This window comes from Podarcis cretensis (assembly GCF_951804945.1).
Source record: "Podarcis cretensis genome assembly, chromosome: 4".
Classification (NCBI taxonomy): Eukaryota; Metazoa; Chordata; class Lepidosauria; order Squamata; family Lacertidae; genus Podarcis; species Podarcis cretensis.
The window spans coordinates 107,119,692-107,146,727 of record NC_137173.1 but is presented as its reverse complement, the minus strand read 5'-3'; positions in this window follow the sequence as shown (position 1 = coordinate 107,146,727).

Below are 27,036 nucleotides of genomic sequence, written 5' to 3'. Positions count from 1 at the left end.
TTTAGGGATGTCTTTAAAAATCTGTATTTGACAGTTCTGAATCACCAGTGCCTTTTGATAATGCAGGTTCAATATTTTATCTCTTTCTTCCTTTGATCTCAGTGTAATTAGACAATCCCTTGGTTTCTTGTCCTGCCTCCTGCCTAGCCGAAAGGCTGTTGTTATCTCAAATTCATCTTCTTCCCCCCATTCCTCTTGCCAAAAAACCGCAAAGTTCTCTGTAAGGAAGTCCACGAGGCTGTCCCCCTCACTTTCAGGAACCAGTCTTAATTTCAAGTTTTTCTCTTTCCTCTGGAGTTCCAGTAAAGACAGGGTTGCATCATGTTCATTCACTTTTTTTATGATCGGCCCAAACTTTTCCCTTGTCTCCTCTGCAGTATTTTTTGCACTTTCCGTGATCTTTCGTGTTTCAGAGCTCTCTTGAATTAATCTATTTATAGAATCTGTGTTAGATGTTACACTTGCTGTATTCACATCTAGTCTTGCTGTCAGCTCTGTCAATTTTTTAGAATTTTCTGTAGACAACTTTGTCAGTGCTTCCAAAGATTGATTTATTTTAAGCAGTGCCTGTGTCATAGGATCCATAGAGGCTGTTGCTGCTTTTTCCTGTGCAGCTGGTGTTGTGCCTGATATTGAGCCCCTTTTCTTCTGTGATTGCTTTGCTTTAAGTCTAGTTACTATCTCTTCTGTTGGGCCACTCATATCCTCAAGGTCGTTCTCACAGAAAGAACTTACAAGTGGAAAATCCCACTGTTTCTTTTTTGGTGCAACAGTTTCACTTAAAACCCTCTAGAGGGAGCATTCAATTGTATCCGAATGGAAAGAAGAAACAAAGGAACAAGGAAGCATAAAGCAGTAAACAGCAATTTCCAAAGTCCACACTGTAAATCCTCAGTCTTTCAATGTAACCAAAAATGCAGCAGGCTGAATTAAAGTCCAGTAACTTTGTTTCAGACAAACCCCCACTTTGTATCCAGTTTAGTCTGACAGTTCACTTTCCCGGTGCCTTGTTTAGGCAGCCCGACCTGGGGGATTTGGCAGTGAAAGATCTTATTTTCCCATTTATTTCCACGCAGGTTATCGGTGTCCAACTCTCTTCCCCCCTTCTCCTGCCTGTTGGGGGGAAGCCTAAGTCCGATGTCAGGTTTGACAGCTTAAAAAAATTATTTTCCCTTCAAATGCAGCTTGCTTTTTTCGTTGCTTTGTTTATCATGCAGCTCAGGGGAGGCAGACTTCCTTAGTTTATGCCTTTCCCGTTTTCAGCCAAATTTCCAAATTTTAGTGTCCCGTCAATCTCTCAATCTTACTCACGGGTGTTGTAGTCAATTTTCAGTTTCAGGAAGGAATCGGCGCTCTCCGTTCATGGCGACGCGGCTTCACTCCGCGGGCTGGGTGACGACTCTCAGCACCGCGCTTACCCCGATGCCGCTCCGAAGCCTTTAAAAAGGTTCCCTCACAGTACCGGGGGGCGCAAAAGGTGCCCACCGAATCTTCTTGTTCACAGGCTCCGCGCCTGTGATTTTAGGGGTCCCCCGCTCGCCGTAGCGGGTCAGACCCGAACTCGCGGAGCAGTCCTGCCTCGGAGCTCGAGGCAAGGACCGCCATTAAACGCTGGTGCCGACCGGAAGTCCCCTAGATCCTTTTCACATGTACTGCTCTCAAGCCAGGTGTCACCCATCTTGTATTTGTGCCTCTCATTTTTTCCCCCCAAGTGCAATACTTTACATTTCTCCCTGTTAAAATTCATCTTGTTTGTTTTGGCCCAGTTCTCTAATCTGTCAAGGTCGTTTTGAAGTGTGATCCTGTCCTCTGGGGTGTTAGCCACCCCTCCCAGTTTGGTGTCATCTGCAAATTTGATCAGGATGCCCTTGAGTCCATCATCCAAGTCGTTGATAAAGATGTTGAATAAGACCGGGCCCAAGACAGAACCCTGTGGCACCCCACTAGCCACTCTTCTCCAGGATGAAGAGGAACCATTGATGAGCACCCTTTGGGTTTGGTTAGTCAGCCAGTTACAAATCCACTGAGTGGTAGCATAGTCAAGACCGCATTTTACCAGCTTCTTTACAAGAATATCATGGGCCACCTTGTCAAATGCCTTGCTGAAATCAAGGTAGGCTACATCCACTGCGTTCCCTTCATCTACCAGGCTTGTAATTCTGTCAAAAAACGAGATCAGGTTAGTCTGACATGACTTATTTTTCAGAAATCCCAGCCATCATGAACTGCCTTTCCTTTTAGTATTACTGTCCATGGGATCTCACCCAGCACTTCCCTAAGTTTTATGAAGTCGGCTTTCTTAAAGTCAAGAAATTGAGTCCTAGTATGCTTGGCTGCTCCTTTCCGCTGTATAGTAAGCTTCAGAAGAGCATGATCACTCGCGCCTAATGATCCTTCCACTTCTACCCCACTAACCAGGTCATCCACATTGGTTAGGACCAGATCTAAAATGGCTGTTCCTCTTGTTGCTTCTCCCACTTTCTGGACAACGAAGTTGTCTGCAAGGCCAGTGAGGAATCTGTTTGACCTTATGCTCTTGGCTGAGTTTGACATCCAGCAAATATCCGGGTAATTGAAGTCCCCCATTACTACTATCTCCCTTCCCTTTGCATGCTTGGCCATCTGTTGCAGGAAGGCATCATCTATGTCCTCCATTTGGCTTGGGGATCTATAGTAAATTCCCACAATGAGGTCCATGTTATTCTTCTCTCCCTTAATTTTGACCCAAATGCTCTCACTTTGGCTTTGAGGTTCTAAATCTTGGATCTCTTCACAGGTATACATATCCCTGACATATAACGCCACTCCTCCTCCTTTCTTGTCTGGTCTGTTTCTCTGAAATAGATTTTATCCCTCCATTATTACATTCCAATCCCACCAGGTTTCAGTGATGCCTATTATGTCATATTTAGTTTGCTGTACCAAGAGCTCAAGCAAGCCATGTTATGCTTAAAATTCTACAAGGAAGGCTCAAGCAGTATGTGGACCGAGAACTCCCAGAAGTGCAAGCTGGATTTCGAAGGGGCAGAGGAACCAGAGACCAAATTGCAAACATGCGCTGGATTATGGAGAAAGCTAGAGAGTTCCAGAAAGACATTTACTTCTGCTTCATTGACTATGCAAAAGCCTTTGACTGTGTCGACCATGGCAAACTATGGCAAGTTCTTAAAGAAATGGGAGTGCCTGATCACCTTATCTGTCTCCTGAGAAATCTCTATGTGGGACAAGAAGCTACAGTTAGAACTGGATATGGAACAACTGACTGGTTCAAAATTGGGAAAGGAGTACGACAAGGCTTATTGTCTCCCTGCTTATTGTCTCCCTGCTTATTTAACTTATATGCAGAATTCATCATGCGAAAGGCTGGGCTGGATGAATCCCTAGCCGGAATTAAGATTGCTGGAAGAAATATCAACAACCTCAGATATGCAGATGACACAACCTTGATGGCAGAAAGTGAGGAGGAATTAAAGAACCTTTTATTGAGGGTGAAAGAGGAGAGTGCAAAATATGGTCTGAAGCTCAACATCAAAAAAACGAAGATCATGGCTACTGGTCCCATCACCTCCTGGCAAATAGAAGGGGAAGAAATGGAGGCAGTGAGAGATTTTACTTTCTTGGGCGCCATGATCACTGCAGATGGTGACAGCAGCCATGAAATTAAAAGACGCCTGCTTCTTGGGAGAAGGGCAATGACAGGCCTAGACAGCATCTTGAGAAGTAGAGACATCACCTTGCCAACAAAGGTCCGTATAGTTAAAGCTATGGTTTTCCCAGTAGTGATGTATGGAAGTGAGAGCTGGACCATAAAGAAGGCTGATCGCCGAAGAATTGATGCTTTTGAATTATGGTGCTGGAGGAGACTCTTGAGAGTCCCATGGACTGCAAGAACATCAAACCTCTCCATTCTGAAGGAAATCAGCCCTGAGTGCTCACTGGAAGGACAGATTGTGAAGCTGAGGCTCCAGTACTTTGGCCATCTCATGAGAAGAGAAGACTCCCTGGAGAAGACCCTGATGTTGGGAAAGATGGAGGGCACAAGGAGAAGGGGACGACAGAGGACGAGATGGTTGGATAGTGTTTTCGAGGTTACCAGCATGAGTCTGACCAAGCTGCGGGGGGCAGTGGAGGACAGGAGTGCCTGGCGTTCTCTGGTCCATGGGGTCACGAAGAGTCGGACACGACTAAAGGACTAAACAACAACAACCAAGAGCTCAAGCTCATCTTGTTTATTTCCCATGCTTTGCGCATTAGTGTACAGACTTTGAAGTCCATTAATCATTCCCCGTGTCTCTTATTTAAGGATTTTTTCCTCCCACCACTAGGTCTGCGTGCTGTTTGCTCCATTTGGTCTATGACATTTGGATGATCATCTTCATCAATTGATAGACTCCTACATTCAGGAGCACTGTCTCCCTCCCCCACATTAGTCAGTTTAAAGCCCTCCTGATGAGGTTTCTTAGATTTTTGGCAAAAACATTCCTCCCAACCGTTGTGAGGTGCAGCCCATCGCTTGCCAGAAGTCTGTCTTCAAGAAACTGCAGTCTGTGATCTAAGAATCCAAACCGTTCCTGTTTACACCATTTGCGAAGCCAGCTGTTCACTTCCACTATTTTTCTCTCTCTCCCTGGGCCACGTCGTTCAACTGGGAAGACAGATGAGATGACAATTTGTGCATTTAATTGCTTCAATTTCCTGCCCAGAGCCTCGTAGTCTCTTTTGATCTTCTGGAGGCTAGTGCTTGCAGTGTCATTGGTTCCCACATGAACCAAGAGGAAGGGTATTTGTCAGTGGGTTTTATGATTCCTTGCAGTCGTTCAGTTACATCTTGGATCTTAGCCCCGGGGAGACAGCACACTTCCCGAGACATCTTGTCAGGCCCACAGATCACTGCTTCTGTTCCCCTCAGTAGGGAATCCCCTATCACCACTACACGCCTCCTCTTAGGTTTGGTCGGGGTTCTTCCGTGAGCTGTCCGTTCCAAGGTCGCCTGCACATTCCCTGAGGACTGACTTTGCTGCTCGTCTTCATATACCTGATCGACTGTAATGAGGGAGAGATCCTCAAATGGAGTCTGCTCTTCGTCTTCCATGCTAGGGGAGAGAACCTCAAAGTGATTGTGTATTTCTAAACAATCAGAGCAAACCCTGGGCCTCCTACTTCTTTGAGTCACATTTCTCCATATATCTGGCTCCTGTGTTGGTGAACTAGCCTCCTTCTCAGGGGAGTCCCCTGTCTCCTCCTTGGTGGAGACAGTTTGCTCTGTTGCTTCCAAGAAGAGCTCCAGCTCTCTAATTCTTTGAAGCGTAGCTACACGTTCCTCCAGTTGCTGGACTTTGTCTTCTAAGAGGGAAATCAACATGCAATTGCTGCAGGTAAAGCTGCCTGCAACCTTTGGCAAGATGGCAAACATTGCGCAGGAACTGCAGGCGACTGCAACTGTTCCCTCACCCTCCATCTTGAGAACGTGTCATTGGGGGTGGCTACAGCGGTCCTCCATCATAAGAAGTGTGAAGACAGGACAAATAACTCCCCCCCAAAAAACCCTAGGTCTCCCCCAACAAACGTTTGAGACTAGCTCCCCTAAATCGAAAAGAAGGATCAAGCTCCTCCCACAGCTAATCACCTGCCTCAACAGAAACCCTGCCCCCTCTGATCTTTGCACAGGAAGAGCAGCTAATCAGCCACAAAGAAACACACACACGAGAAAACCCTTTTTGCTCCTTCTTCAGCTGCTGCCCTGCAAGCTCACCTCAGACTATAAAGAAGTTAGTAAATTGGCTTTAAAAATTTCCCCCTTCAAAACACAGAAAGAAAGCTGTTATGTGAAATTCTTTGTAATGCTATATGATTGTGGGGTCAGGATGACTGCTAACCATGTAAAGGAGACCATTGCCTTTGATTAGTCTAACAAGAACATCAGAAGATCCCTGCTGGATCAGATGAAAAATTCCTCGAGTGCAACACCCTGCTTCTCCCAGAGGCCATTCAGAGGCCCATGAGAAGACCCCACCACATGGGAGGCTCTTTGCAGCTGACCATGCTGAGGCCTGGGAGTTCCAACTGTAGAGTTGGAAGGGATCTTGAAGGCTGCCAGGGCCAAGCCCCTGCAAGGCAGGAATCAGAACACGCTTCCAGTTTGAAACCAGACAAGACCCTGCTTAGCTTTGCAAATGTGCTGGCGGTTTTGTTGCTACACCAGGACATCTATGTAACATTTCTATATCACCCTTCAATTCAAACATTTCCGGGGGGTTGACCATTCCTATAGGACAGGACGCCTCCCAAAGATTCTGAACTTCACAGACAGAGGTGTCTTAAGGTGATAATCGGTTCCTTTGTGGTCTAAACTACCTCACGGGATTCCTGTTTCACCTAAGCTGCTGATCTAAGTTTTACAAGACTATTGGGGGGGGGGGGATATACAGGTGGTATAAAAAAAAAATTAACAGTATTTGGCCTTTGTGAAGGATTCAGACACCCAAGCCGTCAAGATTCCAGAGGAATCTCTCTCTAGCAGGTGTAGGGCTCTTGGGTGCTGTGATCAAACACAACAAGTTTATGACCTGCAATACATTCTGGCTACAAAGTCTCCTTTTAAGAACAACATGGCTCTTCAATATTCAAAGATGGACTAATTGGTGAAGCTGGTCCTCCACCCTGTCCTGCCTATAATGCTGAAGAGGAAATTGTTTGCTTTGAGGCGAGCTATTATCTGTGAGCAAACAATGTGGTGTGCAGAAGTAAACATTTGTGACACCCGCTTGTGTGCTTTCCTGTAATCCTTCAGTGACATTCTAATTACTCTTTAGTTAATAAGCTTATGTGCCAACGATGAGTGTTGCTTAATACTCAGCATTTTGATTTAAATATGTGGGAAGCATACGTGGCCAAAGGAAAGACAACCCTAACAAGAGAAATATCACAGTGCAGGACAAACAACCCATGTTGCAGAATGGGCTCTGTGCTTGTTGCTTTATCAACATAGCTTGATACTGTTGGGTGAAAATAATAGCTTCATTTGATTCACAGTAGGCGCTGCTGACAAAAACCAAGAACTCACCTGTGGCAAAGCAAAGGTACTAATCCTGCCATGATTACAGAGACAGGAGGCTACAGGTCTGCTGTAAGAATGGGCTGCTTACCTTTGATTTATTACTTACAAAAGGCTGCTTACCAAAGACTTGATTTATTAGATCCCACATGGATTCAGCATCTGCACTGTTTCAATTGGCATGCAGCCTTCAACAGTATCTATTGTTTTATGGTAAGGAAGACTCTCGGATGATGACAGGTGCTTCCCTCCCTGCCTTCTGCAAGCTTCAGAAAGTGGAAAACTTGCAAATGAGAGGAAAAGCAAAGTACTCATTCCTTTCTAAGTTGGACAAAATAAACACTTTTATTTCAAAGCCTGGCATCCTATTACTGCTACTTACAGTATTTGACTTCCTTATAACAACCTTATAAGGTATGCTAGTTTAATTCATCTCATATTGCAGCTGTGAGGTGGAACCGGAGAGAGTGAGCAGCTTTCCTCTTGGCAGAAGTGAGATTCCAAGGAAGGACTCCCTTATTTTGAGGGCAATCTCTTAACTGTTTCGCCACATCAGAAAACATCTGTGTTTTCTGCAAAAAGTAAGAAAATGTACTTATTTTAAAATGTACCCACTGCAGATTTGCCAGATAGGCATTTTATGACAAAGCTGCAGCACTGCTGCAACCTGAGATTGTTAGCAATTCCTTATGGTTCCCTTCACAATGTTTCTTTATATTTCTCACCTCTTTTCCATTGTTATAGCCCCTGCTGAACTGTAGCCATTTTTATGGCTCCATTGTCTTCCACAATACACACAATGCACACCAGCATTCTTTAACATACAAAAGTAATTCCCCTTTTTAAGAGAGTTCTGGAAAGAACTGAAAAAGCACTTTACAGGGAACAAAACAGAGCTGGTTTTTATGTCACTTGGAGGAAAACATCAGCTACAAGTCTTCACTCTAAGCTTGTGAATGTGATAGCTTTTAATGTGTTAATTTTATAAGAAAAGTTGAAAATAAACGTAACTAAAGAGCTACTTCGTATACATTCTTCCCAATAGGAAGCATTTGCATGTTGTATAAACTGAAATCAATGGGCCTTATTCTGAAATTGATTTTGCACATAAAAACTTTTGTTACTGAGCATGCCTGTGTCAAGGGCACTGGAAATGAACAGCAGCCTTGCCAGATTAGAGTGGTGATGCACAGAAAGGGAGTCTCATTTATCCTTTTGGAAATATACACCTCCCTGGCATACGAAATATGCGTTGTGTGATCTATCGTGTAAATCTTTAGATCAACAACTCCATAGTTGTTACTTTCTGCTTCTTGCAATATAGGTATAGAAATATAGGTATTCTTGCAATATAGGTATAGACTATTAGAGTAGAAAGGTCATCCAGTCCACCCCCTGCAATGCAGGAATCTCACCTTAATCATCCATGACAGATGGCCATCCAGGCTCTGCCTAAAAACCTCCAAGGAAGGAGAATGTACAGCCTCCCAAGGGTCCACTGTAAAAAGGCGCTTACTATCAAAAATAGGCTTGCCATATGTCTGGAAAATTCTGGACATGCCAGGAAATCGGACACCTAAAATGGTGTCTGGGGAGATTAAAAAAATAAATAAATCTAAGAGATGTCAGGAATTTCCAGGATGTATGGCAACCCGTTTTTCTTTTCTTTCCTCCAGTTTTCTGCCCCCCCCATTTTTTCCTTTTTTTAAAAAAACCACAAAACAAAAACAACCAAACATTGAATGGGGGGGGGGGGGGTTGGAGGAGAGGCAGAAGGAAGAGCTGATTTGTCCATGGCTAGGGGGCATCATTTGGACGGTTGTGCCAGGGGCGCATGATCACCTGCCACCTAGCTCTGCTTCCTGTCTGTGTGAAGGAAAGGTGAACTTGCCATTCCTATTCCTTCTGCAGAATGCTGGGATCTCACTCTGGGGTCGGGTTGAAATGTTCCACATCTGCTGGGAAAGGAATTCTGAGCTCAACAATTTGGTTGTTTCCTCAACAACTTTGGGGGTGTCAGGAATTTTACTTTTTGAAATATGGCAAGCCTATCAAAAAGTTCTTCCTGATGTTTACTTGGAATCTTCTTGTAACTTGAAGACATTGGTTTGGGTCCTCCCCTCCAGAGCAGGAGAAAACAAGCTTGCTCCATCCTCCATGTAGCAGCCCTTTAACTATTTGAAGCTATCATATTTCTTCTCAGCTTTCCAGGCTAAACATACCCAACATATCGAATTACTTGTGCTTCCATAGTCATATAAATGGCACATGTGCAGGAAGATCTCTCATGGCATCACGTAAGCAGACAATCAAATGCATATTTATTCCATTAATGTTGGCATGCCACGGCCATCTCATTTATCTTTTATGCAACCTGAAAATAGAAATCCCTCTGCCCCAAAGTAATGATCCAAAATTGGCATCTAAAGCATCTGAGGAGCATGAAATTAAGCAACTTCTAAAGCTAGAATAGGGGGATGTATCATTGTGAGGGTGTACATATGGCCAGCCTACTTCATAGTTAACTTCATGGAATAATTTGTTGCACTACATTAACTCATCCATTGAGTGAAATAATCTGAAATGTTTGTAGTAACAATAGAATGTTATATAATGCAAAGTGTAGGAAGAAGTATCTCTCCCCAAATCTCCATATTAGAACATTAAAAATGAGATTCTTAAACCTGGTGGGAAAGGGTTCAGATGCCCTGATAGTAGCTGGGAAGACAATCAAATTGAGATTTTGCACCCAGCCAATAAATCTTTCAGGAGTCTGATTTTCCTCTGGTAGTAATGCTGTGGGCTGAGTCCATGCAGCCTGCAAGGCAAGAGCTTTACAATGTTCTGAAGTTTTCCTCTTGCTTATCAGATGCTTCTGCCCAAATTGCTCCTGCACCCAGAGGCAATTGAAGCTTTATTGGCTGCTACAAAGTGGTTGGAAGTGGCTGAAATAATCACTTTTACTTAGCAATGGAACAGAAGTCCTCTGCCATTGGCCTATGCAGTTTGTGAGCAGCCAAACCAGCCAAGTTTCTGCACCAGTCTTGTGCAAGTTTCCCTCACAATAGCCATGCATGATGTGAATTCTTGATGGTGTTGTGAAGCAAAGTGTACACACAACTCATTCTTTCCCACATAGAGATACACTTGCTCACATGAGGTAATCCAAAGCTTGTCATTTTCTACTGTCAAAAGTTTTCCTTAATTTTACTAGATAGTGCTGATTCCAATGAAATAGTCCAGAACATGGCTCTTGTATGAAGCGAGGTCCTTCTTCGACTATTTCTGATGTGGGTCGTGGCCACTCCAGAAATGCCCTTTGTGCTGGAGGGCCTGCATCAGCTAATAGAGATGAAGAGAGACAATCTGAGTATTGTACGGGTCACCTCTTTTATGGTGATCCTCACTTGAACTTATAGATCTTCAAGTTCCAGATGAATAGAGTTTTTATTGAAAGCTGCACAGTCATTCAGAAATGTTCTGCAAATCCATCTTTTCAAATCCATTTCTGCTCTGCCAGTTGCATGAAATAGGCATGCCAGACAATTAGATGCTACCTGCTTCTCTCCTGCCTTCCCCCATCTCTCTCAGCACTCCATGGCAATACTTCAGCTCAGCATATTTAGATTTCGGCATGCAAATATTCTCCATGCAATTTACACTGAAGCACAAGTGGCTTAAAAGTCTCCCTGGGTCTGACAGAAAATGAGCAAGAGTTCATCATTCTGTGGCAATGAGGATGAGGTTCTTCTCTGATACTCCCTCTCAGAGCTATCCAGCGGAGCCTTTCAAAGTTGGTCTGGTCCTATCCTACAGAAATCTGGCCCAACTGGGAATGTTAATAATCCATGAATACATTTACAAAGCACCCTGAGGAGAAAAATTGTTTGGTCTTTGGAGGTGCCCAGTGGCTGGTATAATTCTATGCTGCTGGAGGAATTGCACAAATATGCCCCTTTTTCCTGATCCCTTGGCTCTCTTAGTTCATCAGATCAAGCAGTAAGTGTGCAGTTACACAAGAACCACCAAAAACAGGATACTAAAACTTGCTTATGATGATTTCTTTGCATATTAAGCAAATTTAGAAATAACTGCTCAGACACTCAAGGCTTTAAACAGTCCTTAACATTCTACATGTAAGGGTCATAAAATTCAACACTGCATTGAAACTCAAACTGCTGAAAATATGTAGAAGATGCAAAAACAACTTAGCATCTGCTGCTGTTCAGATGTCCAAACTAAAAAACAAACAAACAAATGTCCTGCATCCTGCTCTTCAACTGAGGGATTTAATATTTGGTGAAACAAAATATTTCCAATTACTCAAATGCCAAGGCTGAGCTTTTCAATTAAGCCAAGTAAGTTAAGCCAGCTGCCTCTGGGAAAAGCCTCATACAAACAACAATGCTGAAGTGTTAGATCACAGGTAATCGGAATTTAGCTCTGATTTGCATTAAAAGAAGGACATCAGATAGCTGGAGAAAGCTAACATTTAGCTTCTGTTATGGCAAAGTCACCTCTCACCTATTCACACATCCTGCTTGCTGCTGAAAGTTTCAGTTGGGTTTTAATTTGTGCAAACACAGCAGCAGCCCCCTCCTAAGCATCCAGTGACTTGCCCAATCTCTGCCTTTCTCCCATTAAGATCAGCAGCTGTGCTGGGGCTGGTGGAGGAGCAGCTGACGGGTGAAAGTGATGGGGAGACCCCAAGGGCGCTGTTGCCCCCCCCCCGTTATCTGCCATCTGAGCATTTGCCATGTTTTGATTCTAGACAAATAGCAAAAGAGGATGCCAGAACTGACAGAGCTTGAAATATATGTGTGTGACACTGATTTGATATTTCTGTTTGCATGGACATTATCGATGCCCAGATCATGACACTTCTTCTTGCATAGCACTGCAAAAATCTCGCTCAACCTCTGTCCCATCACCTTAAATTCTGGCCCATGTCCTTGCACAGGCAATGGCACACTCTAATCTTCCTCTTTCACATCTCCGTTCTTTCACCAAAACCAGAATCCATGAGGTCACCTGGATGGACGTATGTGCTTCTCATCTGTTTGTGATATTTTTCACTGAACATACTCAGGTGCAGGTCTATGTCAAAAGGAACAGGCATAGCTAAATCTTCGAATAAGGTGGCAGTTCAGCCTGTACCCTCTATATGCTAATATGACATGAATTAGAGGTAAAGTGGAAATTGAATTATACAGATTTGAAAATGCAACCTTTGTTAGCCTCAGCTGTGAGCACAAACAAATTGCACCGATTTACAGCAGATATAAATCTCACTTTTAATTTACATAAGCAAACACTTTAGAAGATTATCTGGACCAGATGTGTGAACCATCACTTTCCCCAAGATTAAATGAAATGCTAAAATAATTTCCATCAGACACTGTAAAAGTGGAAATTAAAGGAGAAGCCAGGGGTTGTGGGTGGAATAGTGCTGTTTTCTCAGTGCCGTTTTCTGGGGGTACGAAAGGGTATGCAGCACCAGCACCTCCCCCCCCCCCAAAAAGGGTGTGAAAAGTGTGGCACTTACTGTAGCAACTACATGGTGAGTGCCAATACCTTTTTTCTTTTTCTTTTTTAAAAAGCACTTAGTATATGTATACATTTTTAAAGTATTTTTAATTCATCCTTTGCCTTGGATGAGTGTACATTAATTGCTTGATTACATTAATGTACATTAATCAAGGGCATTAATTGCTGTAGATATATAGAGTAGCTTAACAGTTTAACTGAAGCACATCTTGATTAATGTCTGTTTCATCATATCATAAACTTGATTGACAACATGCCTGTGCAATTGCCTCAACAGAAGGGGATAAAAAGTAGATCTGGCAACTTCATATGTACTAAACAGGAAGTTAGAACTACTACCAACCGCTCCATCCCACCGCTTCAAAGGTCTGTCTGAATTTTCTTTATTTGCAAAATTCAATAACTTGGGCATACAATTTGGAGAGAAATGACATGGAAGCAGGCCTTTGGGGGACAGAAAGTGCCCACCTGACAGCATAGTTAGTCAAAATACAAATAATAATTTAGCATAGAAAGGTATGGATGGAGTCTCTGATTTTGCACTGAGAATCCATGACTCCTGCTATGACTCCTGCTATTCCTGGCATGTCCTAGTTTTGGGGTGTAAAAATGGTATAGGAGGATGTATGGCAATGTGATGGAAAAAGCTGTGGAAACAGCAACTTTGCTGAACCAAAGTTTTACTTTTTGAAATACGGCAACCCTATGAAATGACAGAGCAGTTCCAGACACAGTTTCTAAGAAGAAAGCCTCATGGAGTCCTGTGGAACCAGGAAGCTCAGCATCTTAGCTTTATACATGTTAAGGAAGTTTCCCTATATACAGGTGAAACTCAAAAAATTTGGGGTTTTCATCAGCTGTATGCCATAAACATCACAATTATAACAAATAAAGGCTTGATATATCTCGCTTTGCATGTCATGAGTATCTCATATATTAGTTTTACCTTTTAAATTGAATTACTGAAATAAATGAACTTTTCCACAATATTCAAATTTTTTGAGTTTCACCTGTATAACTGACTTACTGGCTTAATCTTAATCTTTTTTGCATTGTACAGGTGGTTTAGATTCTGGCTTTTGTAAGTTGGGGGAGGTTGGCGATGTTGTGAAGTTAGGAGGCCCTTCTCAGCGCCCCAGAGATGCAGCTCATCCAAACAATGAGAACTGCCTCAAGTCTGAGTGGTGATGCCAGAGAGACTGAGGGAAAGGAGGCTGCAATTTGAAAAGGTGACCCAGGTTTAGGATGGGGGAGATGCCAGCACAGATGAAGATCCATGAAGCTTCATAGAAGGAGCAGAATCAAGGAAGATGAAAAGGGCACAAATGCAGGCAATGCAGACTCTCCCTACTGTAGCACAGAGTGTATTTATTACAAGGGTTATGGAGCATAGGAAGCACAATTGCAGAGAGCATATTTGAACACATGAAACTGCTTTATACAGAGTTAGACCCTGGCCAGTGTCAGATGTTGGGCTTTCAAATTTCAGTGGCACCATGTTCCTCTGCCTCTTACTTTCTGTTCTAAGTCATTGTTGTGGGGGGTCCCTGCAGCGCCCTCTCGGCTTGGTGCCCAGTGCGGCCAAATTGGTCACGCTCACCTAAATGTGCCCCTGCCATTGCCCACAGACTCTGATGAGCAGCTGTTCCCCAAGGCATCAGGCACAGTGAAGCCAGGCTTTGTCTCTGCAAAGGATGTGCTGCTTTCTTTGCAGTTGATCAACAGCACTTCTCCTCCATAAGAATAAGGCATATAGGGATCGAAAGGAGCCCAGGAAAAAGATGGTCCCATGTAATTTTATTTCTCTTCCATAAACAATAGCACTAACAGGAATCACTAGCTTTGAAGTTCCTGCTTACTCCCACTGTGTGACTGTGCATGAGCAGGAACTGAAGAGTCAGAGGCTGATGGTCCGGTTGTGTTTGCCATCTTCCCACAGACATCTGGGTGGTCACTGTGAGATTGGGATGCTCAGCTAGACAGGCCTTTGGTCTGATCCAGCCAGGCTCTTTTTATGTTATTCTCACTATAATTGAGGTTTGAACACACTGTGAACAATATCCCTGAAGAGAACCCTTCTGACGTGGATGTTGATGTCGTCTGTCCTTGGTGAGTTTAATGCAAGTAATCTGTGTGCACATATATGCCTGAAGATGGAGATGTTTACTGCTTCTTGGTGAGAGCATTTGGGTCCAAATTAAGGGAGAGAAGAATAAAAAATCTATTTCAGAGAAACAGACCAGACAAGAAAGGAGGAGGAGTGGCGTTATATGTCAGGGATATGTATACCTGTGAAGATATCCAAGATTTAGAACCTCAAAGCCAAAGTGAGAGCATTTGGGTCAAAATTAAGGGAGAGAAGAATAACAGGGACCTCACTGTGGGAATTTACTATAGATCCCCAAGCCAAACGGAGGACATAGATGATGCCTTCCTGGAACAGATGGCCAAGCATGCAAAAGGAAGGGAGATAGTAGTAATGGGGGACTTCAATTACCCGGATATTTGCTGGATGTCAAACTCAGCCAAGAGCATAAGGTCAAACAGATTCCTCACTGGCCTTGCAGACAACTTCGTTGTCCAGAAAGTGGGAGAAGCAACAAGAGGAACAGCCATTTTAGATCTGGTCCTAACCAATGTGGATGACCTGGTTAGTGGGGTAGAAGTGGAAGGATCATTAGGCGCGAGTGATCATGCTCTTCTGAAGTTTACTATACAGCGGAAAGGAGCAGCCAAGCATACTAGGACTCAATTTCTTGACTTTAAGAAAGCCGACTTCATAAAACTTAGGGAAGTGCTGGGTGAGATCCCATGGACAGTAATACTAAAAGGAAAGGGAGTTCATGATGGCTGGGAGTTTGTTAAGAGGGAGATAGTAAAAGCACAACTTCAGGCAATACCAATGAGACGGAAACATGGAAGGTGCCTAAAGAAGCCAGGGTGGCTATCTAAAGAACTTTTAACTGAGTTAAGATTAAAAAAGGATGTGTACAAAAAATGGAAAAGGGGGGAAACCACCAAAGAGGAATTCAAATAAATAGCCAGCACGTGTAGACACAAAGTCAGAAAAGCTAAAGCACAGAATGATCTCAGGCTTGCTAGAGAGGTTAAAAGCAACAAAAAAGACTTTTATGGGTATGTTCGTAGCAAAAGGAAGAAGAAAGAAACAGTGGGGTCACTCAGAGGAGAAGATGGTGAAATGCAAACAGGGGACACAGAAAGGGCTGAACTCCTCAATGCCTTCTTTGCCTCAGTCTTCTCCAATAAAGAAAACATTGCCCGACCTGAAGAATTTTGAGCAAATGATTCAGCAGAGTAAACACAGCCCAGAATAACTAAGGAGATAGTACAAGAATACTTGGCTAGTTTAGATGTATTCAAGTCTCCAGGGCCAGATGAACAGCATCCAAGAGTATTAAAAGAACTGGCAGATGTGATCTCAGAACCACTGGCAGTCATCTTTGAGAATTCCTGGAGAACAGGCGAAGTCCCGGCAGACTGGAGGAGGGCAAATGTTGTCCCTATTTTCAAAAAGGGGAAAAGAGAGGACCCAAATAATTACCGCCCAGTCAGTCTGACATCAATACCAGGGAAGATTCTGGAGCAGATCATTAAGCAAACAGTCTGTGAGCACCTAGAAAGGAATGCTGTGATCACCAATAGTCAGCATGGATTTCTGAAAAATAAGTCATGTCAGACTAACCTGATCTCGTTTTTTGACAGAATTACAAGCCTGGTAGATGAAGGGAACGCAGTGGATGTAGCCTACCTTGATTTCAGCAAGGCATTTGACAAGGTGGCCCATGATATTCTTGTAAAGAAGCTGGTAAAATGCGGTCTTGACTATGCTACCACTCAGTGGATTTGTAACTGGCTGACTAACCGAACCCAAAGGGTGCTCATCAATGATTCCTCTTCATCCTGGAGAAGAGTGACTAGTGGGGTGCCACAGGGTTCTGTCTTGGGCCCGGTCTTATTCAACATCTTTATCAACGACTTGGATGATGGACTCAAGGGCATCCAAATTTGCAGATGACACCAAACTGGGAGGGGTGGCTAACACCCCAGAGGACAGGATCACACTTCAAAACGACCTTGACAGATTAGAGAACTGGGCCAAAACAAACAAGATGAATTTTAACAGGGAGAAATGTAAAGTATTGCACTTGGACAAAAAAAATGAGAGGCACAAATACAAGATGGGTGACACCTGGCTTGAGAGCAGTACATGTGAAAAGGATCTAGGAGTCTTGGTTGACCACAAACTTGACATGAGCCAACAGTGTGACGCGGCAGCTCAAAAAGCCAATGCAATTCTGGGCTGCATCAATAGGAGTATAGCATCTAGATCAAGGGAAGTAATAGTGCCACTGTATTCTGCTCTGGTCAGACCTCACCTGGAGTACTGTGTCCAGTTCTGGGCAGCACAGTTCAAGAAGGACACTGACAAACTGGAACGTGTCCAGAGGAGGGAAACCAAAATGGTCAAAGGCCTGGAAACGATGCCTTATGAGGAACGGCTAAGGGAGCTGGGCATGTTTAGCCAGGAGAAGAGGAGGTTAAGGGGTGATATGATAGCCATGTTCAAATATATAAAAGGATGTCACATAGAGGAGCGAGAAAGGTTGTTTTCTGCTGCTCCAGAGACACGGAGCTATGGATCCAAACTACAAGAAAGAAGATTCCACCTAAACATTAGGAAGAACTTCCTGACAGTAAGAGCTGTTCGACAGTGGAATTTGCTGCCAAGGAGTGTGGTAGAGTCTCCTTCTTTGGAGGTCTTTAAGCAGAGGCTTGACAACCATATGTCAGGAGTGCTCTGATGGTGTTTCCTGCTTGGCAGGGGGTTGGACTCGATGGCCCTTGTGGTCTCTTCCAACTCTATGATTCTATGATTCTATGGTCAGGGAATGGCACTCTGCACATGCTCAAAGGTCATCTAATAATTATTGCTTCACCCCTCAGGCTAAAAAAGGGCACTGCAAAACAAATCTGGTAATATATCAAGGTAACACTGAGCATAACATAACCATTAATGCTGCTCTGCATCCGGCATTATTAATTATTTGCTTCAAGCACTTCTGCTGCTGATGCACTAACTTTATGCATTCTCATGGGATTGTCAATAAAGAATATATACAATAAAAAGAAAATGAATGGCATGTTATATAATTTTAGCAATCAGAAGCCAACAGATTTAATATTTTTATTAGAACTGTATATTGGATGCATTGCTATATTAATAACTACAATACAGCCAAAGAGGCTGGCATAATTCATTTGGTAAGCCATGTGCTTTTGTTTCCTGTCTGTTCACTTATATTTTTGAAAAGATTGGTTTTCTGTGCAAATGGGGGTAAAACTGCTTTGCATTTTTATCTATCTTTGTTGGCTGTCATGGAAGGCAAAGACAGTGGGAAGAAAAGTGTATGTGTTCTGAAGACTGTGGGAGGCTTGTAGTCAAAGCCAGAATTTATAGTAGCATTAATAGGGATTACGAATATAAATCTCAGCACTTTGAAACAGTGAGAGCTGCATGTTCAACTGAGAGAGGGAGAGAATATCCCCCTCACTGTTTGCTTTCACAATCCAACCAATTCTCCAAAAGCATTTAGTGGTTTAACAAACAGATTAAGCAAAGGTCGAAGGCTCTTCACTCACATATTTTTTTCCTTATTATATTCATTGGTCTCTTAAGAAAGGAAACTCATAGATGGAATGTGTGGAGGTAGAGAGGAATTTGCCCCCTGACAGCCACACATTCTGTCTGAGTATGAAAAAGGCCTATGCATACACCTGTAAACTCCTAATCCCCCAGAGGACACAAGCAAACTTCCATTGCATGCACAAAAGCAGCCCTTGATACAGGGAGGGAGCAAGGAGCAAAGCACACTTTGTGTTTGCTGGACTCCAGACACTGACCTAAGATATTTCTTGGTGAAGGCAAAGCCTAAGAACTGACATGTGCTTTGGCAGAGCAAGAGAGAAGAAGGCAAGGCAAGAATTTGAAAATTATAGTTTCAGGTGCATAGCCCAGGATGAATACTGCTTTATTGCCATAGATCATTCTCATATTTAATAAAAATGCCTGCTCTCCTTTGAAATGTTACCAACATGATTTTATAGGAGGCAGTTTCAAGTGATAGGAATCAATCACTCCCTAATGAATACTAATATTGATAACTCTGGCACAGTTCCCTCAGCCAGTTGCACCTTTCAGCCCTTGACTAACAATCTATTATCATTCTTCACCTGTCAGTTGAAATGCTAAAGGCAGGTGCATCTACAGGCTGTGAGATTGGAATGGGATACAGATCGGGAGGGAGGCTGTGAGCTGCAGTTCATGAGCAATGACACACCAACACTGCTTTTGCTTCGTTTGGCATGCAGGAAAACAATCCTCTTGGGTAAAAGGAAAAGGCCAGTGTATTAAGGCTTACTTTTCCTAACTCATCTGGCAGGAAATCCATGATACAATTCAGAACAAAGTCTCAAGTGGGGGTTGTGTGAAAGCATTATCTTGCCCTTGTGGTGGTTCTATTCGTTTCAGTGGGGTTTGTGCAGGAGACTCTCATGCTGGATTGCATAGTTTTAACGTGCATTTTTAACAAAATGTATCAAAAAAGGCATTAGTGAATGGTTCTCTTAGGATATCAGCTAAAAGGTTTTATATCTAAACACGGACAAAATGTTTCTGTGAAAACATTAAAGTATAATAGAAATAATGTTTCAATCCACTATTTCAGAAAGATGTGCATTTAACACAAATGAAATGTGTCAGTGGTTAGATATAGGACCCAGTGTTTAGATACAGAACCTGTGGTAGCAAGACTCATTTATTAAGCTCATTTCTTCACTGTCCATTGTTTGCTTGGAAAATGAGCTCACAAGTTTACATGCACCGTGAAGAGATAAAATGTCACCTCTACAGCATCTATCAGAGAGGCTACTACCAAATATTCAAATAAAAAGCAAGGCAGCAGTGAACTAAAACACAGCACCAGATAGGATGAAAATCTTGGTGTGAATCAATAATTGCATCCCAACATAGGTAGAAATTAGATATGTGTATATTATACTAGAGACGATTATTCTTGCTTGCAATGCACAGCCTCCTTTGGGATCAGACTGCAGAGGACATTTCGGGAGGAAGAAAAGAGAAATGGGGAAAGAAGGATGATTCATGTTCCGCATCTCAAATGGAGGACAGAGCGCAAGGAGTGAATAATGAAACAAAGCCGAGATATTCAGCATGCCAGGAAGGTTTCTGTTAGAGAGCTGTTGGAATTATTTAAAAAGGTTAGTCTATGAATAAACATGCTTCATCAAGGTCTCTTACACTTGCAACAAGAGATGCTAATGAATAATAAAGGCATAATGGGGACTGGCAAAGAAATTAATGTTAATCTTATCCAAAGCAGATACAAATTAATATTGGAGCAACATTTTTGTAATCACTTCTTGAGGCAAAAATTCAATTAATGTGACTGAATCAATATTTCAGATCTTGGTCTCTTGAAAGCATCCCCCTTGCTTGCTCTCTCTTCCTATCTGAATATTGTGAAAGGGCCTGAGGCAACGGCTCCTCACCAGATCCGTACCCAGGAAGACTTCTTAATAGGGTTTGGGGCTTTTAGGAAATGTGGTCCAGTTCTCAAAAGCACAAGGCCTATACATCCCAAGCTTGCTGGAGGCCTGTATCAGTTGGGAAACAGTGGTTTAAGCAGGGGAATTACTTTGCAAAAAACAGACATATGTGAACTTGGTACAATTTTGCATGTTCAGACCCAGACCCCCCCCCCCACTTAAATAAATTCACACATGACTCAAATTTTGGTTTTGGTTTTTGGCAGAATTTAGGCCACAACTTTATTGATTACAGAAAGTGACTGGTTGCATAGGCTCTGGGTTGACTAGCTCCCTGCCATGCAGGTAGCGCTGACCCAGGGTTCCAGCATAGGTCAGCCAAGGGTGAACACCTGGATAAGCGGAAAGCCGGAAATGGGCTATCTCCACCACCCATATGTCCCCCTGGACTCAGGCATGGGCATAACCCCCTCTCAGGGGTTGACCAAACCATCGAGTTCCTTGATTCCTTTAACAGAATAGCCTTCACATAGGGATGGCAAGAGCATTCTCCCATCCCTATCACCTGAACCAGAGCCTATCTGCAACCTTACAAGTTGTGATGATTTGCTACGCGGCAGGCGAAACCCAAAAGGCAACAGCCAATCAGCCAAGTGGGGGGAATTCCTGCTGTGCCCTGTCCCAATTACAGACGACACATAGCATAGCAAAGTCAAGCGCAAAGCCATAAAAGCAGGGAGAGGTGGGCGGGTGTTCTGAATGCACGTGCCCAAAGGGTCATGTGCATGAGCTTTAAAAGGTCCCTCAAACTGTTTGGACTGCGTCCCATTGGCCAGATTGTACCCAGCTTCGAGGGACCTACCAATGGGGTGTTGTGGCTGACCAATTGTACCCACCCACAACACTGGGTGTTAGTTTTCCAGGTCTCACCACAATACGTGTCCTCTTTAAGGGAGGACCCTATTTGCCCTCAGCTGCAGATTTCGATACCTCTTTCTCTTTTTCTCCAGACTAGCTGGCCATCTCATTTTGTACAGATTTGGTTTCACATTCCTTGGACAAAATCCCTTCCTATAACCATTAGCTCTAGTTCCATTTCTTCTGTGCAGGCTTGGGTAATCCCTTTAGCTCTTACTCCAAATGGATAGGAAATAAGTATTGCCTTGCATTGACCCCATAATAATACCATTGCTTGTCTTTGTTTGTCTCCCTCCAGAAGACAAAACTAAATGTGGCTTTAAGTGCATCTTTGCATCTTAACACACATTTTTTTCATCTATCATCTATCTATATCTATATCTATCTATCTATCTCTATCTATCTGTCTATCTATCATCTATCTATCTATCTATCTATCTATCTATCTATCTATCTATCTATCTATCATCTATCTATCTATCTATTATCTATCTATCTATATCTATCTATCTATCTATCTATCTATCTATCTATCTATCTATCTATCTATCATCTATCTATCTATCTATCTATCTATCATCTATCTATCTATCATCTATCATCATCTATCTATCTATCATCTATCTATCATTTGAGCCAAAGGTTGTGTTGGATTGCTGCAGGGGAAGAGGGATAGTTTAACCCTTTCATCTCCTACTGTGATTCTGACGAAAAATGCCTATCTTGCTTCTGGTTCTGGTTGCCTTAATGGCATAGCTCCCTTGACAACGGGAGATCATTGGCGAAGGAATAAACAAAGATGATAGAGGGTAATTATCTTTGTAAACTCCCCCCTCAGTCGGGGGGAACGAGCTTCACTAGCAGATCATCTTGGTACCTGGCTTTTGCTCTTACATGGAATCAGAGAGGCAGGGAGGTACTGAGTGCAAAAGCACTTCACCTGTTGGTAACCCTCCAATGCTGCCATTAAGAAGCAGCAGTACTGCTGTTCATTAAAAGTTTAATTAAGATTAATGTACAGACACGTGTTGGTAATGACGGAACAAGATCAAGAACTGCCGAATTGAAACAGTTACAAGGTTCTACAGATTTAAATTGGAAAGATGACTTCATTTGACCTAAAAGATGGTATGTGTTTGGGGGGTGGAGCCTATGACTTCATTATAAATCCTTTGTTACATAAATGACTCAGCACCCCCTGAGAATGCCAAAAAAACTCTTCTTTTTTTTAAAAAAAAAAAAGAAAGTGAAGATGAAAGGAGAAAGGAATATAGATACCGATTACAATGACTGATTACAATTTCCTGTGTGAGGAAAATTAAAAGTATGGAATAATAAAAAGACTTGGAAACTCTACAGAGTTAATTTTTATTTCTCCCCCTGATGGAGGGGAGGGCGGTTTTGGATTTTCAGGGTTGGCCAAGGCTTTGATGGGGCCCCAGATCACTCTTCTACGAATACTTATAATTAATTGCTTTGGTTGGATGCAGAGGTGGCTTGCCAAGGCTTTGGCAGGACGCCAAGCAACTCCCCATCTGGGATTGAAAGTATGGTGATGGAGTTGTAAAGCTGCAATCAGAGGAGCTGGACAACAAAAGACAACAGATCTCTCTAGAGGGACACTGAGTCAACAATGCCATAAGGCTGGACCAGGAGTGTAATGGACTCATTTGTACCGTTGAACCCCAAGAGTGGATCTGATACTTTCAATCATTGTTTTATGAAGCCAAGCATTCAACCAGAGGTTTCGCCTCACTGGCTACCTGTAACCACAGAGAAGGTAGAGAATTTGATCACACAGCTAAAGAACAACAAGGCCCCTGGAATAGATTATATTCCCACAGAACAAAACCAACATGGGGTGGTGGGTCCCCCTGCTGGTGACAATATTCTCCCACATTGATTCAACAGGCCTATTTCCCAAAGGGTGGGCTGATGCGATAATCATCCCAATTTATAAAAAGGTCCCTACATCGGACCCGGCGAGTTACAGCCTTTTACCTATACCTAGCAAATTATATGCAAAACACCTCTATATCAAACTAACTAGTTGGATGGACGCTGAGGCTATCTTGGCAGAGGAGCAAGCTGGATTTAGGCAAGGCAGATCTACCATAGATCACTGTTTTGTCTTAGCACATCTTATCGATAAATACGCCAAGAAAACCCGTGGGGTCTTATATGCAGCTTTCATTGATTTGAAGGCTGCCTTTGATTCAATTTCACAAGTAAGACGCTGGGCCTAATTGAATACATCCAGTATAGATAAAAGTTTATTATTTTTGATTAATGGGCTATATAAAGATACTGTACTATATATAAGATCTTCCACAAATGGCCAACTCATAGGCCCTGTACCAGCCACTAAGGGGGTTAAGCAAGGCTGCATTCTAGTCCCGGCTTTATTTAAACTATATATCAATGACATGGTTAAAAGCTTAACATCTCTGGAGTTTCATGCTCCCGAATTAGCCACAAAACCAATCTCAGTGCTCTTATATGCTGATGATGTGGTCTCCTATCCCAAAAATGGGGTTAAAAAGGTTGATAGGCGAATTCTCAGCATACTGCAGGGGAGAACAGCTGGTGGTAAACTATCAGAAAACCAAAGTCATGGTTTTCACAAGGAAACATAGATTACATAGCTGAAGCATGGACAATCACCCAATTGAGCAGGTTAAAGCCTTTAAATACCTGGGCATAGTCTTCCAGGCATCGGGGTCATGGGATGTACACCAAAAATGTGTTAAAGAAAAAGTAGCCCAAAGTGCTAAGATGTTGTCCCATTTTTCCATATGAAGGGTGGCAAATACATCCCAGCAGCCCTAGAAATTTTTCAAGCCAAATCTTTGCCTCAGATACTTTACAGGGCCCAAATTTGGACGGGTAATCATTGTAGTATTCTTGAAACTGTCCAATCCAAAATTTTAAGGCAGATTTTTTTTGTACCACCCTGTGTCCTGAATGCAGCATTATGACTGGAGGCAAGTCTTCCGTCTGTAGAAGCTTGGTCCTGGTGAAGAACTTTTAATTATTGGCTCCGTCTAAATTTAAATCCACCCGGTCTACTGCCCTTAGTGACACAGGACCCCCATAAAAGTGCGTGGTTTAAAATTGTGCACCAAAAACTCCTCTCCTGTGGACTCCACCCACATCAACTTCTCATGATGGGCTTTATTAAAGCAAAAAGGCTAATTGGACAGCGTCTGAAGGACTTAGAGCAACAGAACAATCTGGCCATTATAAAGAAATTCTGTCCTTGGTATGCCTCCCCCCCCCCCTTCTCAGTTTGATTCCCTGGCACCATATTTGTATAAATTAACTATTCCAAAATACAGATGTGCCTTCACACTGGCCAGATTGGATGTGATGCCCTCAGCCGTACTTGAGGGCAGATACCAAAAGATTCCAACTGAGAAATGATTCTGCCCCTGTGGAGATGGCAGTCTGGAAACAGTGGCTCATATTCTCCTGTCCTGTCCCCTTTATAAAGATCTGAGGAATGAGATCATTACCCCACTCTTACTTACCATCCCAGGCCGCCCATCTGAGGCCACACTGTTCTTTCTTTTATCGTATCAAAATGATCAGACAGCAGCAAAGGTTGCTAGGTTTATCAAGATGGCAATGAGATTACGGGCCACTATCTGAACGATAATCTTGGTCATTTGATTGCCCTTTTTACCCATTGCTGTCTTTTTATTTGTATATATTGCTTGTTTTATGTTCCCATGGCTGTCGGCCAATGCGAATAAAGTTTATCTTATCTAATGCCATAAGACACAATGGAGACCAGGATTAATTAAGATGGACATCATATTTGATAAAGACATAAAGGAACATAAAGAAAGGAGAACTTCATTAGTGAACTTATAAAATACAAAATGTGTTGATACAAATTGAAGTCAATCGTTGTAGCTGTGGTATAAGGGATTTTATCAAGAGTGGATTGCACTTCATTTGAGCTATTATCTGGAGGCAGAATTAAAGGGAATCGGTAGACCTTGAAGTACAGCACATGGGAGGCCATATGAATTTTATAATTGGCTATGTGATTGATTTGTATTTGAATTGCTATTACTGTTTGGTATGGGTATAATATGGGGTATAGTGGACTTTTGTAACTGAAAATTGTGGTTCAAGGACCCAATCCCCGCGTAGTGGAATGAAAACACAAGGACACGTGATATAAGGTTAATGGGCAAGAAAAGGCCACAACTTTATTGATTACAGCAAGTGAAAAGGTATTGGCTTAGGCATTGGATTATGTCAGCTGACTCCACCCCCTCAGAGAGGGGTGAGTCTAAAACAGGGGGGTTTATTTACCAGTAGGTGGAGCCTGTTGATGCTAATCCAACTATAAGCTCTCCCCTGATGTCACCGAGGGTCGTGCCATGGCCTCCCGCCACGCAGGCATCGGACAGAATACACGACCGCCGGATTCCTTTAACAGAATACCCAAAATTGAAGGCGCAGGCGATGGCCACACCTAGCCCTTCGACACACCACAACACATTATTCCAATGCCTAACCACCACCCAAGCCCAAAAGGCTCGCCGCCAATACCCTCACAGCTGTAACCAATCCCTGATGCTGCTGCTGATGCTATTTAACCAAATGTCATTCCTTTGGTCTGAAAGATGAACCCCATCATTCCGGTACAAGGCCTGATCGCCAATCCGGATATGGTCGTGAGAAATGACTCGGCCATTCATAAAGTGCACCCAACAGGCTATTGCACGATTTAAGAGTTTCCTGGATTTTTCAATGGCCATACAGTTCTGCGCACCACGCCAAACAATTCTCTTCAGGAAGGAGGACCAGAACACCATTGTTCCGGGACAGCAATCTCATCCAAATCTCTTTTTATGTTCCACGACAAGTCCGCACTTCTTCTGTTAACAAGGTCATTTCCCCCTAATTGAAGGATAAGGATGTCGGGAGGGCCAAACATGGCGACTTTCTCCTCAGCAATGGCACAAGCTCTTCCCAACGCATGCCTCGTCTCGAAAACTAGGAAACTTGCACTCCAGGTGGCAACCCAAGTTTAAGGGTGAGGCCGCAGCTAGCCGACACGGGCCCAATGGACTATACTGTGGCTGCAAATCCAAACACTTTTTCTGAGAACGGCTGAGAATAAAGGAAAGAGAAAGACGGGTAAGTAGAGGTAATGCAGCGGAGCGCATACTAGCGAATGTAACTTTTATAAGCATCGGATTTCCACCGGCCCATTTCTTTAATCCTATCCGCCGGCAGACCCAAGCGCGCCACTGTTGTGGCGGCGCTAATCCTGAATGAGTGTGCAGCATAATCCTGGGAAGATAAACCACAGGCATCAATAGCTTTGCGGAGTACCCTTGTGAATTGGTGTCTCAACAAAGGTGACCCATCCTCATGAACCAGGAGCGGGCCAGGACCGGGCGGTCTGAGGTAAAGGTACCATCTAGTGTCCTTGACCGGGCATGGGCCCCACTGCGCTGAAGCTGTAAGTTTTACGAGGGAACCCCTACCTGCCTGATCGGTTTTGGATTGACGTATCCGCACCGTCGTGCTAGCTTCGGACAACCCAGTTGCGTTAACCTCGGCTACTACTTCACCGACCCTCAAGGCGCCAAAAAAAAAAAAAAAAAAAAAGGCAATCACATATGCAGTGGAAAAAAGGCGGGCCTCAAACTTGGTCCAGCAGATTGACCTAAGCTTTGTGCATATCTGAGAGCAGCCAGTAAAAAATTGGCTTAGCATATGCTGCGGAAAAGAGGCGGGCCTCAAACTTGGTCCAACAGATCAACTTAAGCTTTATGCGTATTTGAGAGAGCAGCCTGTAAGAAATTGGCTTATGGCCCTCGGCTCTAGGGGGTTACAGCTTACCCCAACCTTCAATAGCTCTGCGGATCAGGAAGTCACTGCACGGGTCGGAGGAAAACATGGCT